Here is a 19119-nt window from a genome sequence, read left to right as displayed (position 1 = left end):
GATAAACAAGTTTTATTCGCCGAGTCAGTACGAAATAGTTTTATTTATGTTTGTTTGTTGTTAACCGCAAAGCTACACAATGGGCTATCTGCGCTGTGCCCGGCACAAGTATCGAAATCCGATTTATCGCTGAATTTATGTGGGCATTTTATTTATAATAACACAAAGTAACTACATTTTATTTTTCATTCGTGTTAATATTATTACTTCACAGGTTTAATATTCATTAATTCTTTTTTTTTTTTGCTACTTGCTAATGTTTAACATATAAAGCCAAATTATGATACAAAGTGTACATTTGAGCAGTCTCGTTCCAGTTCTAAAACGAAATTCGGACTTTTTTTCTGTTACTCTTTTAATTTTAATTTCTGATCGGAGAAAAATTCAAAAACTCCCTTAAACGTTATCAATGAATTAGAACCGAGTCAAATCTAAATTAATAACCTAATTATATAGTAACAATGGTTAAACATATACTCAGATGTTTTGTTAAATTCAGAATACATGATATAGGATTCAATTACGAATAGAAGTGCTATTTTGACTTAAAAAACGGAATTATTAAAGGATTTAAGAATCGTGGATTAAACTGTAATGTAACCTTTTTTTATTGTTGCAGGATTCAGTAATGCTATATATACATATAATTTCGAAACTTAACCCTAAGACAAAGCCTTATCGACTGGAGTTCTTGGGTTGTGACATTTTGTAGTTCTCATTAAAACAAAAATGCTAACTTCTGACTATAGAAGTTACAATATATATATTTTCCCAGTAAGGCGGCTCTATCTGCTTTGTACAATGTTGAGGAAAACCTTTTAACCTACTCTTCGTATGTCGCTGTTACTACTGGGTGTGTGGCTGACTGAGCCTATATGCACGTGACAGAAAGCCGCTTCACTCACTGGATCGTCTGTTCCATTTTAGTGTACGTGTAACGTATATATTTAGTTCGTTTTAATAAGTTGTTCATTTGAATATTCTTGTCTACTTCTGATTACTGATTTATAAATTACTACTAGTCATCCACAGTAACAAGGAGATAATTAGGAACACCACACGTATACAAAAAACGATATAAGTAATAATAGTAATAATATATATATATATATATAGACGAGCATTCGATAAATAATCACGCTTCCAGAAGACGCGGTACAGTATTTCGTTAAGTACACAAAGTGTTGCTTTCTTCTCCTCTCCTCCTTTGACCAGTTTAAAATTACGGGATTTTCTGTGAGTTATTAAACTTAAGTCAGACTGTTAAAAACTTGTTGAGATATTATATTTTGAACCCATGAAATAAGGTGCTTCCAATCTAATGTTTTTTCTTCTTAAATAGGTAACAAAGTTCGAGGACTTGGTGCAAACTAAGAGAATTACATGTCGTGATAAGTTTCCAACATAAAAGTTTCTCGGTATTGAAAACAGCCACAAAAAAGGTGGGAGTCTTTCTCTTATTTTTAAAAGTAAAAGCTGAAAAAACTAAATATTGCCATCATAAAATATAAAAATGGTGTACTTGTTGTAATCTTAATGATAAATTTTGGGTCTACGAGGTAAAATTCTTCATAATAGCCTATTTTCTAAAAATGTAATGAAACCTCTGTTTACAAATAAAACACCCGAAATATATTTATATGTATATAGTTACAGTTTTGTTTATCTTAATCACTGGATAAAAATAAGGAAGAACTAATATATGTTTGCTGACACAGAGAAACATTACTTTATGATTTAAATAATAATTCACACTGGCAGAGACGTCACTTGGCACCGGCACGTACCTCGATTCTATTTGAAAGTGCCCCGAATTCCCAGTTGGTGTTTTAAAAAATCAGAATAGAAAACCATGATCGATATCAAACAGAAACGTCGAAAATTCTCGCGCCTATTAGCCCGAGCCCCGAATCTTTTAAGCACCTAGCGACGCTTCTGCACGCCGGTGTTAATTTAATAGTGCAATAGCCTTTTCGCTGATCCATCTGCTTTTGCTAGTTAGGACTATAACTCAGTAAATGTTAACTTTTTAATGCTTTGGAAATGTTTATAGATTCCATTTTCCGGCCAAACATATAGAGAGAGAAATAAAAAATACATACATTGGAATGTGTTATAGTAAGATAAAACTGTCAATAAAGAAAGAAAAACATTAAGAGTATTATGTGTCAAATTACGTTAACTTGAATAATCCGTGAAACATTTTAAGTAATTACGTAATAGTGATATTACAAAAGTGAATAAATCAATGTTGTTCACAAAGCAATACTTTTATTCAACAAAATGTTCTAGAAGCCATATAAACACTTTGAAAATGAAATTATGAATTTAAAATGTATGTTTTGGGTTTTTTTCTCTAAAATAAAAAAAGAGATTGCTCCTTCGGGGTCATTAATAACAATGTTTTCTTCGGATTCATTAATAATAATGTTTTCTTCGGAGTCATTAATAACAATTTTTCTTTGGAGTCATTAATAACAATGTTTTCTTCGGGGTCATTAATAACAATGTTTTCTTCGCGGTCATTAATAACAATGTTTTTTCGGAGTCATTAATAACAATGTTTTCTGCAGAGTCATTAATAACAATTTTTCTTCGGAGTCATTAATAACAATGTTTTCTTCGGAGTCATTAATAACAATGTTTTCTTCGGAGTCATTAATAACAATGTTTTCTGCGGAGTCATTAATAACAATTTTTCTTCGAGTCATTAATAACAATGTTTTCTTCGGGGTCATTAATAGCAATGTTTTCTTCAGAGTCATTAATAACAATGTTTTCTTCGGAGTCATTAATAACAATGTTTTCTTCAGTCATTAATAACAATGTTTTCTTCGGAGTCATTAATAACAGTGTTTTCTTCGGAGTTATTAATAACAATTTTTCTACGAGACATTAATAATAATGTTTTCTTCGGGTTCATTAATAGCAATGTTTTCTTCAGAGTCATTAATAACAATGTTTTCTTCTGAGTCATTAATAACAATTGTTCTTCGAGCCATTAGTAACAATGTTTTCTTCAGAGTCATTAATAACAATGTTTTCTTCGGGGTCGTTAATAGCAATGTTTTCTTCAAAGTCATTAATAACAATGTTTTCTTCGGAGTCATTAATAACAATGTTTTCTTCGGAGTCATTAGTAACAATGTTTTCTTCAGAGTCATTAATAACAATGTTTTCTTCGGGGTCATTAATAACAATGTATTCTTCGGAGTCATTAATAACAATTTTTCTTCGAGCCATTAGTAACAATGTTTTCTTTGGGGTCTATAATAACAATGTTTTCTTCGGGGTCATTAAGAACAATGTTTTTCGGAGTCATTAATAACAATGTTTTCGCTTAATTGACATTTTATGTGGAGAATGTTAATTACTCTTTTACAATTCAATGAGTTTTGTCACTTTTTTCTATCTATTTGGAGATACATTGGTGCGGGAATAGATGCTTGTAAAAGTAAATCAAAACGTTGTCTCAAAATAAGCAGAAACGGGTGCATAAGCTTTTTGTGTCTCCCTTTAGCTTATTTAATACAATACACAGATGTAAACAGTAAGTGTTTTTTTTTTCTTTGAAACACCATTGCCGAGAAAGATCTTACGTCAACTCAGTACTTTCATAACAGTAGCTTTCATAAGGCTGATGTCATATTTCGTTCGTAGGCTTGCATCCAAAGCTTTGATCAACTAATTATATTTCTTCGTATCTCTAAAAAGTAAAATTCTAAGCAATTATTTAAAAAAATGATGAATTCTATACAGGTATCATATACCTGCCATAGATAATTTTTAAAACAAATATGTGACGTAAGCCAATGCTCTAGAATATTGTAAAATTTTTTTCTTTTTTGGTTTTTTGTTTCCCCAATTACTGTTCCTACGAAGTTTGTTTGTTTACTGGATTTTTTATATTAGTATAGAGGTTTTTAAGTTAGACACTTTAAAACGTTACTCATAAAATTACGTTTTGCCCATTCCATATTTTCAGTTTGATAGGACAATATGAAGTAATTTCATCTACTGTAGTTAGATATGTTAATTTTCCGGATAATTATTTCTAAGAAAACATTTCCCTTTTTCTTTTTCAAAAATTAGAATATTTAATAACATGACACCCAAAAACATTGCTACTAATAAATAATTTCAAATTTAGGCATGTATTTACCACCTGTAATTTCTTTATGAGGGGGTTTTGTTTTAAATAATATTACAAGGCGAAGACGTAATTAAAATAGTCGAGCTTAATCTATTTTTAAAGTGCTCTTTGTTTTGTTTGTATTACACTTTTTTAGTATTTTTGCACAACTCTACCAAATATAAATTGTTTAAACCACAAACATCACTATTTACAAGCCACAGAATCATTACCATATGTCACTCTTTTTAATATAACTACGAAGCTGTCTTCATTGACGTCGTCTTTATTTGATTCTCCATGTTCCTAAGTTTCTTCTTTTTGATTTCTGCTGGCCCTTCCTGTCCTGCTAGTGCTTGCACTCACACCTATAATATTCTCTTTGTCTTTTCTATGTTGCTTCTGCTAGGCTATCATCTTTGGAGACGTGAAAATTATAATTAAATGTAACAAGTTTAGCTGTTTCGTCCATTGTGAAGCTTTTTACAGAGGGCTGTGTACATTACCTTGAAACCATTTTGAATATGCTACTCACTTTAAAGGACGCAAAATATTCATACATTCAGATCATAAACGTGTGTTGAGATCAGAGATTTCGAATTTTAAAGACGGGGATATACCTTGTACAGTTAACGTATTAGAAACCAAAGGAATATGGATCAACTTGGGGACAAGTACCACCCAGCAAGAGACTTACAATAAATCATACTCCAACCATGATATCTAAAGTGTGTAGTATTGTAACAGGTGAGAATCTGCGAACACAAAGGTCAGTTGTAAAAGCCATCCAGGTTCCATAAACAACGGTACACAACATACGTAAAACGACACAAATGATATTTACATAAGCTGGTTCCATGACATATCAGTTCAACTGCCTCTACGTCCTGCAGGTAGAAAATAAAACAGACATTCATGCCATTTTATACTAAGAATATACTAGTAAAGTCGCTAGAGGCAGCAGCTATGGATTACTGGGCGATCAAACTCTTGAAACAGGTGCTCATATATTGGATGGCTTATGAAAAGTATGCAGAAAGTAGGAGTGTGCTTTGGATATAACACCCTTACAACGAAGCCTTTTGCAATGGAAAGTACAATATTAGTGACGGTTAAATCCCACTGTTCAGTCTGAGAAGAGTAGCCTAAAAGCTGTCAATATTTGCTTTAAACTAACTGCCTCCTGTCTTGACTATCAGTTAAAAATTAAAGACAGTTTTGTGCAGACAGCTCTTGTGTAGCTTTGTGCGAAAAAAAAAAACAAACAAAAAACTCTTATTTTGTTATATGCATTTGTAGATTCCTTATCCTATCTTCCATGTGTGTAAATGTATTATAATTTTTCTGCCATCTTTATCAACTATTGCTTTACATTAACTATGACTCTTTTAAGGTAGTCGAATGCCTCGTCATCTAATTAGTGGAGCGCATTAATAGATTAACGAGATTCCCACTCTCCCTGTCTACTATCTCGCAAAACCACAGCTAAAGGGACGGCTGTAGAAAATGATTTTGAAAACTTACACATGTTAAATATATCTCCAAAACAACAAACAAGTATGTGGAACATAGTTATAAAATTATAAATAGGTAAACATATTATAATATCTGTCGAATTTCAAATTGATATATTTCTATTATTTTCCCAGTACACATTGTGGAAATTGTATCCTGATGTTTGCTTCCACTAGTGGGTCAGTGGTCAGTTTGCGGAGTAACAATGCTAACATCTGGGGTTCGATTCCCCGTAATGGACATAGTGCATATAATCGACTATGTGTTAATATTGGCAACCGTCGATTTTTATGGTGTATGAATAAGAGGTCTAGTCAGGTGCCTGATAAGTCCTTTTGTGGCTGACATGCCCAATTTGAGAATGATATAGCTTGTTACAAATTTCACAAGTTCACGTGTTGTCTGTGTTAGAATCCAAATTTAAAGTACATTGTTTTCTTCTTTCTCACTCTTTACTTCTATCTTTAGTTGAACTGCACATGGTGCCAGATGTTCCTTCCAGATTGTTTGGGAATTTGTGCACTCCTCCCAACTTTCTACACTGATGTTAAATGACTTCACATTATTTTTATACGTGTTTGTTGCCACCATAAAGGGCAACTCCGCTTCCAAGAGCCATCTCACATCATCCTAATATGGCCGTGCCAAGATAACCTCCAATTCTTAATAATGGTTTCTAAGTGTGTCAGTCCTGTGTGCTTTAGCACATCTGTGTTTGGTATTTTGTCTTCCCACTATATTTTCAGTATTTTAAATATAAATCTCACCTGGTTGATTGATCGATTGTTTGTACTTAAGCACAAATACAAGGGGACTATCTGTACTCTTCTCACCACGGGTATCGAAACCCGGTTTCCAGCGTAGTAAGTCCACAGACGTACCACTGTGTCACTGGGGGGTATCTCATGTGGAGGATATTCAGTCTCTTAAGATACATACTGTATGTAGCCCACGTTTGACAGTACTCAAATCTCGTATATTCCCATCTTCGCCTTAGTTGATAGTTTGTTGTTATTCGATGCTCGTTTCTGTAAAAGCCCCAAATTCTCAACTACTTTTTTGATTGTCAGTTCAGTTTGGAGGTCAAGATTTCTTCTGATCGTAGAATCCAAGTAGTAAAAGCTGTCGACAATACCAGGGCTTTACCATCCAAAATGAGATCAGGTATTGTTTTTTCGCTCTTTGATACATGATCACAGCCTTCCTGAGACTAATTGTCAACCCAAAGCTCTTGTATGACACAGCAAAGCTTTCCACAAAAGTTTGCAGAAAAGATTCAATGTGGCAAACAAGGCCATGTCATAATTAAACAGGAAATCTCCCAGAACCAGTTCTTTCACCTTGTGATGTTAAACAAACCTCCGTCTAGTCCTGTTCAGAGACAAATGCCACCACTGCAGTTCTTAAATGCATGAAGAAGCAGGAAGAAAAGTAAATGTTAAGAGCACGGGAGCTAAGACACACCCCCTGTTTCACTCCATTATTATTATTGTCAAAGACATTAGATTTTTTGTTTTCATACACTACAGTCGTCTTCATAACTTGATATAACGAGCAAATCTTGTGTATTAGTTTAAAGGACAACCCAGTTTCTTCAGAACAGTAAAATGGCCATGTCTATTGACTATATAAAAGGCCTTCATCAATATGATGAAGCCTATATACAGTGGAATTCGTTTTTCTGTACACTTCTTTTTCAGTTGCTTGACAAAAATATCAAATAAATGATGGAATGAAAACCACTTGGACCTTCAGAACAGATTCATTCACCTAGAGATTGTAGTCTAGGGAGCATAAGGGCGAGTGACAATTTTCAGTAGGGAACTACTCTATAATTATCACAGTCTCTTCTCTCCTCCTTGTTTCTGTATAATTGTAGCATCTTTAAAATCTCGAGGTACCACTTCCTCTTCCAACAGAGCAGCATAATTCCGTTGTGCTTTCAAGATAATATGTTGTTGCCACATTTATACAGTTCAGGCAAGCAATCGTTGCCAAATGTCTTGTTCGTGGCATTCGATTTTTTAAGACTTTCTGCAAATCTTCTAAAGTAGATTCCTTGTCCAAATCCATCATAACTTTAAACTGTGGTGAATCTTCGAGCCCTTCAAGTTTGATTTCCTTATTAGCTTTTTTCTAAAAGAAACACACAAACAACAATAAAAAAACCAAACAAATCCTCATGTTATATACTAAACAGTCAAACATTGTGTATTGGAGCAGTAAAATCATTTTAGGTTTGAAATGTTCTGAACATATTTTTTTCTTTTGTTGTTGTCTGTAATTTAAACATTTCTTTCTGGATATCTTCGGATTTTATGAAATCATAAACTACGTATTATTTTGTCCTTCGAAAACTTGAGCCACGTTTTGTTCTCACCAGCTATCTTACTTTTGGTATGCTTATTTTTATTACTTTGGGTACTCCACAGTACCAGCGACTCATTTTAACATTAAGTTTTGTTCGTAAACAATTTCTTAAGTTACAATTATGTTCATAAGATATTAACACTATTTGTCTTATGTTATGGTTGAGGGATCATGTTACCGTGCTGTTTTCTTTGATTCGATTATTCATTCTCTCCTTTCAAAGTGGACCACTCGTATCCTATAGTAACGTCATTATTTTAAGTACTTCTTTCTTCTCTTATTTTTGTAATAGTCTTGCACTTCACTTTCAAAACGTCTTCGTATTTTTTTTCCTTACCTGATCTTGAAGTGTTTTCCTTCTTCGCGTCGTATAGATTCGCACGACAAATTTGAGAGCAAACTGTTGGATACATCAGTAAGTTTACCGCTCCTGTGCGTAGACGTACTTCTCTTTGGGTGCTTTACAGCACCTCCTCTGCCGAAGCTTCTCTGACTTCTCTTCCAGCTAACTTTTTGATTGCGTACATACCTGCTACACTTGTAACACCTCAGATATTTGAATCAGAACTCGTTTCCATGTCAACAAGAACAAATACTCTGAGATTCTGGCTTGTCTCAGCATTTCCTCACAGGTTTCACAAAAAGTTTGGGAAATTGTGAATGTTCCATAGATAATGTACCACAACAATGTCATAATCATTGTCCGAATTAGGGTAAAAAATCACCCAGTTCTACTGCCAAAAACCAACCATAAACTTCGTCGGATTTTATCCAATTATAGATTGGCTTATACCTTTGGATTCCTCATAAAATAACGCATATTCTTGTAAATTTTCAGAAAAAAAAAGACTAAATGCCAAAAAATGGTTCCTACAAACTGCCCTACCATTTCTGCTGCCGTTGACTCAGAGATGTCATACTACACGCTGAACTCCTGCATAAAAATTTAGAAAAATCTACTTGAATATATCTGACTAAAATATATTCGGGCCCGGCATGGCCAGGTGGTTAGGGCACTCGACTCGCAATCTGAGGGTCGCGGGTTCGAATCCCCGTCACACCAAACATGCTCGCCCTTTCAGCCGTGGGGGCATTATAATGGGACGGTCAATCCCACTATTCGTTGGTAAAAGAGTAGCCCAAGAATTGGCGGTGGGTGGTAATGACTAGCTGCCTTCCCTCTAGTCTTACACTTCTAAATTAGGGATGACTAGCGCAGATAGCTCTCGTGTAGCTTTACGCGAAATTCAAAAACAAACAAACAAACAAAAATATATTCGAAATTAGTTATGGACGGGTGAATTTCATGACTATTTCTGTCATTACAGTTGAACTGGTATTTCGTAGAAAATCTGTGTAGGGGATTCCAATAGCATTCTCAATGATATTTATATATTTTTACTTTGTTCACCTGAACAGCACCTAACTTACTCAAAGTTACCCCTATAGTTCAGATATAATTCTCACTAATTTTGAGCTGCGGACAAGACGAAAGCAACCAGTTAGCAGCACCCATTGCCAAAAATGACTATTCTAAACCGAATAGCGTGATTTATTGTAATTCAAATAACTCTTCTACAGGTGATAGCGCAAAACGTATGTGGGTGCACCACGTCTCGAACTCCAGTGCTTCGGATCCCCAGTCGTTAACCATTAGGCCACGTTTATGACAATTTTGTAAAACAAACTGCCCTTTAGATCGACAACATGATCCACTAAGACAATACTATTCAGGTACCTCACTAGCCCACTTCATTTTCCCCAGTTCCCCTTTCTCTTTACATAAACCTGACCTTTCATAAATAGCTTGATAACTGAGTAAACATCGTCACCATAAGCAACTGTCAGGCTTAACCATTCAATCCAAGTAACTTATTCCGATGGTCCATAATACAGCAATAAAAGAAAGGACGTGAGGTTATTTCTTGGACGATTCAAAGATTTCTTGGAAATTAAACATTCAGATGATGATCTTGGAATTTAAAGGCCCTTGTTTGTTTGTGCCATAGTATATTTCGTACTGTTATAATGTGTTCTGTCGTTGGTCACGTTCATTTCAGTTATTTACTAAAATTAAGACCAAGTCCAGTTTACATAACGATAACAAATTAGTTTATTTTTATTTACGTTTCATACAGGCTACTTTCACTTGTAGTTGTACATAGTTAGGCCTAATTTCATAAGCAATATTTTCAATTTCAACAGTTTCTTTGCTGATCAATCCATTAACCCAATAGTCTAAAAACATTGGATATATGTGATGATTCACTAACTTCCCCGAATTCCCATTCACTATTCATATAAACACTTCACACTGAATCATCAGTAATTGTTTACTTCTATTTATACTAATTTACCTATCTATATTGTTACGTATCCACTTGTTTGTTAATTTCCGGTAGAAATTGTTTCCGAGGAACTTCAGCGATACAAGTCCTGTCTTGATTGAAACTAGTTTATTCTTTCTTGATACAACTTTTAGGAACACACAGAATTTCCACAGTCACTTTAACTTAACTACTTTTATAAACACACGCTATAATTCACAGCGATTCACACACTTTATTTACGGCCTACTGTTCGCTTGACTCAATTATCTATATCTCCGATCTATCTTTCTCTGACTTTTCGCTGGTTTTTCTCGCCAGACTTATATACTAAAAAAGACGGCGCCTGGCAAACACTAGGACATTCGCGGAGTTCCTCGATAATTCATGATCCTTCTAGAAACTCCAGCGCGCATGCCCCCGGCGTCGCGTGACTTCCGCTATCGTAACAATATCTTAGTTGAATTTAGTATATCTTAATCTCATGCGCCTCTAACTGACATATAAAGTTAAAAATTGAAAATATAACTAAGTAATCATCGCCCCTTTATATCTTATCTGCTTCATAATGTTCATATACAATTTTATTCACTAGACCTGTAGTGTCAATGTTTAAAGACATCGTAGATGAAGAAATACGTATACAAAAACAATCAAATTCTCTTGAAAAACCCTCTAATAGGTCAGCGCTAAGTTTACAGACGTACAACGCTATCATCTGGCGTTCGACTCCTCATCGCGGATAGAGCGCAAATAGCCTAGTGCGTAGCTTTTCGCTAAAACACACAATCAAACAAACAAACTTTTAAAATAGATAATTATTTGCCACGTAATCTATAATCCGTATAATTTTCTAATAAAAGTCACTTTGTCACGTGGAAGATTTTTTTAATGTATTGGTAATATGAGAAATGAGTTGGTCCAAGTCGCGTAAAAGTGAGTTTATATTTTTAAAAAATAGACACCTAATATCTGCAACTTTCATCTACATTTGTATTATTTTTCTATAGTAAATACGCATGCGCTAAAAGAAAACAAATATCAAAGAAAAAAAAGACGCTTCGCAGCATTTACTCTTAATTTTTTTTATTACTTTTAATGAAAACCAGCTTTGCTGCATTTCATATTTTAATATAACTCTGCAACTTACGTCACAGTTTCCTTAGTATTAATAGCACAGGCATCTATTGTTAAAAACGTTTTGGGTAATATGGATTTCTCTGTTTATTTATCTCTTTAACTAATAACGGAAAACAATTTTCGTGGTTGCCCAAAATACGGAATCACATTTAGCACAATTTTAAGCCAATTGTTATCTGATAAGGATATGAAAGGTAAGTGTAAAATAAGTGCCATACAGTAGAAGAAGAAAGAACTGGGTGAATTCCAAAACGTCAGCATAGGCTCGACAAGACAAAAACCTTCTGTTCTATCGACTAGTGGGAGTGATTAAGTTTTAAACAAACCTTCTATTGTATCAATTAACAGCGCTAGGCTACAGTATAATATTTCCATATCATTAGTAGAAATAAATTATACGTATAGATGAGCTGATTTAATATACCTTTCAATTAAATTGTCTGTAAAATCTGTCAGTATGAGACGTAAATAGTTGATTTATGACTCAAAAATATATTTTGAATATTTAGGCTAAATATAAATATTGCTTTTGACTGAAGAATTGTTCCTGCTTTGTTTGACTCTATAGTCTAATAATGAGTCCAGTTCGTTCTCTTCACGGTTACATCTCGTCACGTTCAGGGCTATAATAAGGGTTTGGCAGAAGGAGCGGCTGCACCAGGGCCGTGACCACTTGGAACGAAAGAAATTTTAATATTTTTGTGCATTGTATGCACTTGTATTTATTAGGGGTCCTAATTCCCGTCTGACATAATTCCATCCCTGGTCACGTTTATTTGGATTTGGTGTTGCTGTGGTGATATACGTCTGTAGAACTTTTGTTTGGATTAGGTGTTGCTGTGGTGATATACGTTTATAGAACGTTTATATTGATTTCGTTTCGCTATGGTGGCATACGTCTGTAGAATTTGGATTTGATGTGGGTATTAATTACATTTTTGCACGTGAAAAACTGATCCTAAGGTCGATTTGTATTCAGCTATTTGCAAAGTTCACATATAATGTAACACTGTATTTGTATTTTTTAGAGTTTTTTTTTTCAGGACGATCCAGCTATATGTCTTTCCCCTATATGTAAAATTGTAAATTTTTCATTCCATTTATACATGATCCTCTGTTTTCCAACTGTCGAGTCGTGGGTTTGTATGCTGTACGCTTAGTAACATTTAGTCAAAAAGTACTTAACTATATATGAAAATTCAGTGTACACTGTTTATAGTCTCATATATGTATATATTGATAGTCAAATTATTATTTCTAATTTCAGTGACTTATCAAACTTTTATATATTACTACATGACGTTTCGTTAACAGCCTCGGATTTGTGTGTAAGTTGTTTATTACGTTACACTTAACTTGGTGAGCTATATAGATGTATGTACAGAAGAAACGCCTTGCCATCTCATAACCAACTTCACTGGCTAACACTGCAAGCGAAAATACACACAACGTTAAGTCCCGTAGTCTTGAAAAAACATTTTTCGTCTAATTGGCTAGATTAAATTGTTTGTGTTAATTAGTAGCTCTTTTGATCAATTTTTAATTTTGCAAGAAATTCTCGGACAATTATAAAAAAATTAACACACCTGTATGATCATTATACAAAAAACTCTTAAAGAATTTTCGATTACGAGATAATTAAACTATTATACCCAAATTTGGTGTTCTCTGATAAAACCGGAACTAACAGGTAAGTATTTAGTCCGCCATACGCAAGATTTGGAAAAATGTACTTGCAAAAGAATAAACTGTACACAGAAATAAAAGGAAAGCTTCAAGCACAAGTTTAAAACAAAGCTAACAAAATCGTTATTCTTTAAACAACACCTGATAAACAAATACATGGAATTTCTACTAGAATGTTCTGTTTCGGACTACTCTATAAGGACCTTGCCACTTTGATTCTAATATGGAGTACCTTGTTGGAAGAAAAATTAAAATTATGTCGTTTGGTTCGAATGTACACCCTCTTGCACGTTTGTCATACCAGGTGTTTTGCTTCCTCTAGGCTTCTTTTAAAATCCATTAACAATTTGCACCATGTCCATCATCCCTATGTATTTCTCGTTTGATATATTAATGACCGAAGTATTTCACACACACAAAGGGAGCCTCTGACATTGCATGAGTGTACCAATTTGAATGGTGAAAATCTTGTGGATTCTTAGGGGAACTTCTCTATATACAAATAGGCATGGATATTAGGGGTGATTTCACCTTGTTACCTTTACTTGCAATCTATTGATATATATTGCAGTGTTCTGCAACATCTTAAATTATAACTGGCCAATAATATCCTGCAAGTATTCTTTACTTGGTCTTCTTTACCTCCAGGTGTCTTCTGAATGGCAGACCATGACCAAGTCTCAGAATACCTTCACAAAATATCATTTTAACAACTAATTGAGTCAAATGGAGATCAGGCAAATTTTTGTCTGATTCTCTTGTAGGAAGAACAACTTGCTTTTTAATTAGTTTGTTGGTTTTTTCTTATCAGCAAATCAGGCAGTAGCTGCAGGTGGACTCATTTATAATCTTCACTGCCCATTGGCCAACTTATCTAACAAGCACCAATCACTAATGCTTTCTATCATAAGCTCGAGGGTTTAATGTCGTATTTAAACAGTGTTTGGGCCTGAGAGAGCAAATGTTATCATCAAATTCAAATCATTTTCCTTAAGGATTGTCATAGATCTAAAAACAATTTTACCCAGATTTTGTTATAGGCTTTACAAGATTTTTACCTGGATTTTCTTATAGATTTAAAGAGACTTTACCAGATTTTTCTTAGATTATTCAGCAGATTTTAAGTAGAGTTTACCTTAGAATTTGTTGTAGAGCTTTAGAAGAGTTCTACATAGATGTTTATCAGCTTTACATATAATTTACTGTTCATAAGATTATGCGGGTTACATGAAGAGATTTATGTTAGATGAATGATAATTCTTAAAATTCCAATATTCTTCTGTGGTAACAAGATGAGTGTATTATTCTTGTATTTTTTATTTTGTGAGAATGTTGCAAGTCTTGCAGTGACTATAGAATTAACTTCTACTTCTACTTATAGTAGTGGATGGATTTCCCCATAAGTTTAGTTTATTCAGTAAAAGAGTAAGTTCGCCTGTGAACAAACAGTGAGTTTGTTAAGACTTAGTTACATGATAGTCTAGTTTAGAGGGAGAAGAAAACGCGCTAGCAGGAGCTTTTAGTTTCATAAAGTTTTCAATGCTCCAACTAGCCACACTGTTCTTAGGTTTTTATTTTTACACCTACATGATCATCTGTGGTATTACCTTGAGTTGTATAGCAGAGTATTATTGTTTGTACTGTAAACCGTGGTGGCTTTCATTAAACATTCGTATTCCGTGTTCTGTTTCATTCTTTGTGGCCCAACCATCGCACCCATCAGGAAACACATCCGCATATGAGATCCGCGAACTTCCCATTTTTGCAGGCCCAGAATTCTCTACTTTGCCGGAAATTCTCGAAATATCACAACACCTATAACATGCTGTTCATTTGAATAAGGATTTTCCAGAATCCTCGCGATACCACAATACCTATTATATGCTGTCCACTTGAATAGGCCCGGCATGGCCAGGTGGTTAGGGCGCTCGACTCGCAATCTGCTGGTCGCGGGTTCGAATCCCCGTCACACCAAACATGTTCGCCCTTTCAGCCGTGGGGGCGTTATCATGTGACGGTCAATCTCTCTATTCGTTGATGAAAGAGTAGCCCAAGAGTTGGCGGTGGGTGATGATGACTAGCTGTCTTCCCTCTAGTCTTACATTGCTGAATTAGGGATGGCTAGCGCAGATAGCCCTCGTGTAACTTTGCGCGAAATTCATAACAAACCAAACCAAACAAAAACACTTGAATAAGAAGTTTCCAGTTTCACCACAGCGAGAGGCGCCATAACATTCCGTCCATCTGCAACCGTTAGAATAACTTCACAGTTTAAATAATCGAATAATAATACCAACGACATTCTTAGGACTGTTTAGTCACAATCAGTGTTTTCGAACATAATAGCAGACTGTCCATTAACATAACTCTCCACATCATATTGTGATTTAGGGAAGTTTACAAACATTGTTTTCCTGTCTTAGCTACAAAAGAAAGCTGGTTTTACTTTAGCATTGTTCCAGTTTCCTTATTTAGGTCACCCAGTCTGCCTCGGACCTAATTTCCCACAAAAGCAGAATTTCTGGAAGTGTTCTTAATTAGATGCTTAAAAATTAGCTGTTCTAATTGCTCAATATCTGTCATTACTTTTTCTTACCTTAACCCTTGTTGCCATTAACCTGTTGTTCTATTAACCAACTCCTTATAAATTTCGTCTACATTTCCTCTGCAGTTGTGAAAGCGTTTCTGACATGTTTCTGAGTATCAGGTCAAAAAACACAGTCTTCACTAACTCGTAGTCCCGGGTTTCATTTATTGTCAATCTACCAGAAGCCTCCATGGCTTTTCCTAATGAGCTGCTAACTAACCTGATCAGCCTCCTTTAATGTATTCAATATATCTTTATCTACGTTCTTAACAGCTGCTGCTACATACGACGCTACAGAGCGACTTACTGATTCACTTTACTGTCGTCAGAAGTCTTTGCGTGCTGAGGGTTGTTTACACTACTGAACAGTGAAGTTATATTTTCGACACTGTGACTTACTTCATCCATTATAATCAGTAGCTTAGTTGGCTTCTTCAATTTGAACCTAAACTCTTTCATCAAGTTGGCCTAGCATGTCCTTGTGGTTAGGGTACTTGACTCGTTATCCCTAGGTCGCTGGTTCGAAACCCATCACCGAAGATGCTCACACTCCCAGGCGTGGGGGCATTATAATGTAACAGTCCATCCCATATTCGTTGGTAAAGAGTAGTCCAAGAGTTTGCGGTGGGCGGTGTTGACTAGCTTCCTTCCCTCTAATCTATCACTTCTAAATTAGAGACAGGTAGCCCTCGAGTAGTTTTGCGCGACATTCACGAACAAACAAACTTCATCAAGCTACTAAACAACTATAATAACCACACAATTAGAATAATGAGAAACAGTAGAGTAATCAAAATATGTTATTAAGTCAACAATCACTCTTGTTTAGCTGTTACAATAAATTTTGTAAAACAATATTACACATATATATATGTACCCGATCCTTTTTTGTTAGCTTATATCATTTAAAGTAGGTATTAATTTCAGAAACATATATAGCTCACAATAGCATATATAACTCTAATAAGTTACTTAGTTGGGCTAATGTTTCACAAAGTTATTAGCTTTCTCCTATTTGTTAGTGTTCTTACAAGTCCACAGTTGTGAGTTTTATGGACCCAGGAACATAAACCGAATGGACTGTCCGGCGATGGCCAATACAACACAAGAACAATTACTTGAATATTCCGTACACTGTCTGGTGACAGTCAGTACAAGGACAATTATGTGAATACTTTATACTGTCTAGTGACAGTACACAAGTACAATTACCTGAATACTTCGTATACTGTGCGGTTACAGTCAATACAACAGGAACAATTATCTGAATACTCCGTATACTGTTCGGTTACAGTTATTACAACATGAATAATTATCTGAATACTCCGTATACTGTTCGGTTACAGTTATTACAACATGAATAATTATCTGAATACTCCGTATACTGTTCGGTTACAGTTATTACAACATGAATAATTATCTGAATACTCCGTATACTGTTCGGTTACAGTTATTACAACATGAATAATTATCTGAATACTCCGTATACTGTTCGGTTACAGTCAAAATTCTGACCCCTAGATCATGTGATGCACATTCACTGTTCAAGCTACATTTCACCATTCTGAGCTAGAGCTTGTGCTTTAATAATTAATTTAAAAAAAAAGAACATAGCCTACTAATTAGAAAAGTAAATGGGCTGAATCCCCACAATTTTAGGGTCCAAATCATGAGTTGTAGCTTTGTTATTTCCATTCCATTCCTGGGTACATTGGTTACTTCTATAGAAGTGTTTCTTTAAATCATTATATATTGTATAACCCAAGAAGTGTGTAAAATTAACTGCTTTTACTTAACATCCAAATTACACTGGATCATTAAATCAAGCAGCATTATACGTATGGTTTACGTGGCGAGTTTTCACAGGTGTAAGTTTACTGTATCCTGCGTTTTGTGAATTAATATGTTTACGTAACCACAGGAAACACTTACTGTTCAATGACTTTGTAGTTTGGTCTGGAAGATGCAAAGTAGTGAAGACAATCATACAGGCGTTCACTGTCACAAGATTCTCATTCCAGTTGGTTAGTTCAGGGTTTAGAAACTTAGTATACCCCCTTGAACAAATAATCAAACTGAGGATGTTACAGTGAAGTTACATTTTCACCAAAACCAACTGTGTAAACAACTAAATTGTTCCAAATGCACTGAGCCATTTCATGATTACACCAGCGTATAAGCTTCAGCCCCTTTGTGAAGTAATCAATAACCACGTATTGATTATCTTTATAAGCTTCAGGTAGAAGACCAACAATGTTCTGGGCAATATCTATAACTCTCAGCTGGAATGTTCCATATTATGGTCGATTTTTCCTGTGGACAGCATATATGGTATTTTCAACTGCTACAATATAGTTGCATAAGTTAGAGCGTTCAAAAATGAATTAGTTTGTTGTTTCTTATTCTTGGCTTTTAGACATTAGGGCTGCCAGTTGTATCCACCTATCCTCTATTTCTTGTGACGCTATGGTTGCCACCAATTCTTTATTTCTTATGATGTTAGGGTTAACACCTAAGCTCTATATCTTGTGACGTTATGGTTGCAGCCTACCCTCTATATCTTGTGACGTTAGGGTTGCCACTTACCCTCTATATCTTGTGATGTTAGGGTTGCCACTTACCCTCTATATCTTGTAACGTTAGGGTTGCCACTTACCCTCTATTTTTTGCGACGTTAGGGTTTCCATCTACCCTCTGATGTCTTGTTAATGGACAGGGTAAGTTTACTGTTTCAAAACATTTTTTCTTATCTAATTATACTAAAATAAGGAGGAAAATGGTATGTTCTACCGAGATTGACTACTGTTTATGGACTTTTATTCCGCGATTCGGACAAACTACATCTAGTGTCAAGAACTGCAAATTAAATATAGCAATAAGTTACGCTAGCTTTCTGTCACTCAACAAAGCGATTCTTCTAAAAATCCAGTTAGTTGTAAGAATGTTTTTTCCCCATGACTGGAGACATCCCCGGACTAACTAGTACTTCCCTTATCATTTGAGATTTGGTGCAGAGCGTCCACCATCTTGTTATGGAAAGTTGACAATCCTATTGGATGAATACAGTTTATCCATTATAATGCTAGTTAGTAAGAGATTTCTTGTTTTTTTCTTAATAAGACTTGTATGAGTTCACCACATATAAAACTTATATGTGTAAGCTATACTTTTATTATGTCTGTGGTTCGCCAAAGAAAATCATAATGAGGAGGACACCCCCACACAGGAATAAATATATATACAGGTCAAAATAGGCACATATCTTTTGCAAAGTATTAGGTCATCAAGAAATTAATATCGTGTTTTGTAACACTCTCATTAACCACCCCCCAAAAAACGTACATCACGTATAATAGTTAAAC

General features: G+C 34.8%; 1 protein-coding gene across 3 annotated transcripts in view; it reads left to right on the top strand.

Annotated features, from left to right (window-relative positions):
* The first annotated feature begins 978 nt into the window (after nt 1-978).
* The window catches only part of LOC106460512, a 32692-nt gene continuing 14551 nt past the window's right edge, over nt 979-19119 (top strand). Inside the window, exons 1-2 of one of the 3 annotated variants that reach the window (XM_022387259.1) lie at nt 979-1081; nt 1343-1442. The gene's annotated coding sequence lies outside the window, so the exon portion shown is untranslated. Of the gene's footprint in view, nt 1237-1342; nt 1443-19119 lie in introns of all 3 variants that reach the window. The other 2 variants (XM_013920224.2, XM_013920223.2) reach the window with 2 other exon arrangements.

Source organism: Limulus polyphemus, unplaced genomic scaffold (genome assembly GCF_000517525.1).
Source record: "Limulus polyphemus unplaced genomic scaffold, Limulus_polyphemus-2.1.2 Scaffold783, whole genome shotgun sequence".
NCBI lineage: Eukaryota > Metazoa > Arthropoda > Merostomata > Xiphosura > Limulidae > Limulus > Limulus polyphemus.
The sequence above is the reverse complement of the archived record's forward strand: the minus strand, read 5'-3'. Positions and strand labels throughout refer to the sequence as shown.